At 30.5% G+C, this 2,098-nt stretch overlaps 1 protein-coding gene across 2 annotated transcripts in view; it reads left to right on the top strand.

Moving 5' to 3' along the window:
* Positions 1-2,098, top strand: part of LOC107443283 (putative inorganic phosphate cotransporter) — a 32,817-nt gene that overhangs the window by 27,458 nt on the left and 3,261 nt on the right. Inside the window, exon 8 of one of the 2 annotated variants that reach the window (XR_011637021.1) lies at positions 961-1,117. The exons of the other annotated variant lie outside the window; for it this stretch is intronic. The gene's annotated coding sequence lies outside the window, so the exon portion shown is untranslated. The remainder of the gene's footprint in view (positions 1-960; positions 1,118-2,098) is intronic. 2 annotated transcript variants of the gene reach the window in all.

The following is a 2,098-nucleotide window of genomic DNA, read 5'->3' as shown; positions in this document are numbered from 1 at the left end:
TACATGTTTATTCAGAGAAAGTACGTTTTTGTGTCTGATTTCGTAACTTAATTAATAGTTAGCACTAATTAATTAGCATATTTGAGGTCACCCCCGGAAACCATTAAGATTGACACTTAGATCGTGAAAATCCGATCATTAGAACAAAAGTTATTCAGGGTGATATCTTTTTTTTTTTGCTGACTGTACATAGAGGACGTAGGAAGCGTATACATAGAGGAGAGGAAAATACGTAGAGTAGCCAAACTGAAATGTTGATCTTTTGGAAAATAGTAAATAAAAGTTTGGGAAATGGCTAAATGAAAGAAAAATATTAATGATTTGTTATATTCAGTCAAAAATATCAACAAAAAATAATAACACGCATTTTATTTAGGACAGTTTTCCTGAAGATTTAAAGACAACTTCTTTGAAAAATGAAAAGAATCATACAGAGAACAAACATAGAGAGATAAAAAACATGGCGAACAAGAAAGAAGCAGTTGTATCGGTAGTGTGTGAATATAAAAAGACCACATGAACTCTCTGTAGCAGTCAACAAGAGAACGTTTTGTCAAAGCTAACCAGATAAAAAGATTGTCACCATTCATGACCTATCTCAGATTACAGAAATTGCTGACAGGACTTGAAATTATGCGTTACTGTGGAAGTGTTTCGGTTGAAAGTCATGAACAGTGGTATGGATAAACTAAGCCACCATTTTATTTAGTACAGTGTTACCAATGACACAATATTACTCTGCAGAAAATACACCTAGAATTTTAATAAACATAATTTATGAATAAGGTTTCATCAAAAATATAATGCATGTCCAACCTTTATTTAAAATGAAAATCTTCTTATTTTTTATTTGTATCTATATGAATAATTTTTATTTATTTTTTGCATATCTCTATTTATTATTTATCTTTTAAAGAAATTAATTGACTTCTCACTATAAGTAGCACCTATGGTTTTCAGGTTGTTTTTTATACATTCTTGCAATTCCCTAGTCTGTATTTATCAGGATGCAACAAAACTCTGAACGAAGTTTTCCTTTTCATGACGGCAATCAGTGTAGGGTTTTCATTCGCCGGATGTTTGATAGTAGCTGCTGATTTATCCCCAACGTTTTGTGGTTAGTAATTATTTTAACTTCATTGTAAAATTAGTATCATAAACGAAGAATTACAAAACCTTTCGTGTTTGATAGTAGCTGATGATATATCACCAACACTTTTTAATTAGTAGACATTTTAGCTACATTGTAAAATTAATATTTAATAAGAAGCATTTTGTAATTTTTCGTGATTGATAGTAGCTGTTGATATATCCACTAATGTTTTGTGGCTAATACTTTTTGAAGTACATTGTAAAACTAGCAACACATATTTATTTAGAAGAAAAGTAAAAATTGCAATACTATTTTTGACACCAATGTTGCATAATTGATTTCAGTAATAGCTTCTAATTAAAAATAATAAAATTTATATACAAAAAACTAATTTAATGGAGCAATGGTTCAAATACGTTAAGAAAAAACATAAAAAAATCTCCATGCTATTTTTGATGTCAATGGTGTGATTTAAATGCTTACCTAATACACTAATACAGGTACAGAATCTTATATTACTTTATTTGGTACCAATTAATACTTCATCAATACTGTACAGCTGTAAATAAATGCTGGAGAAATAAGTTTTATATGATTCCTCTAAAAGAATAAATACCTGAGGAAACTAAGTTTCTAAACAATTATTAATAACTAGGAGGCTTCGCCCCCTGCTCGTTGGCGCTCGCCAACCCCCGGAACTGCTTTCGCAGTTCATTTCGGATTGCTTCGCAATCCGATGCTCGCTCATTGGATACGTTCTTAACGTCTAGCTTTTGTATACTTTTTTGAACACTGAAGTTCCGAAAACTTTTCACTGTAGAAAATTCTAAACCTGTGCATTTCAATATTAATTTGAAATTGCAAACAGTTCACATATTTTTCTTAATCACACTATTCTAAATTTCAGTTGTTGAGAAAAGTAACTGTTGTAAGTTTTGTTTTAAAGTCTTTCCCACCAGAGGACTAAAACCATGTGTTGTAAAACAATATGAAATAGTACTGAAC

The sequence above is a fragment of the Parasteatoda tepidariorum genome, chromosome 6 (genome assembly GCF_043381705.1).
Source record: "Parasteatoda tepidariorum isolate YZ-2023 chromosome 6, CAS_Ptep_4.0, whole genome shotgun sequence".
NCBI lineage: Eukaryota > Metazoa > Arthropoda > Arachnida > Araneae > Theridiidae > Parasteatoda > Parasteatoda tepidariorum.
The sequence above is the reverse complement of the archived record's forward strand: the minus strand, read 5'-3'. Positions and strand labels throughout refer to the sequence as shown.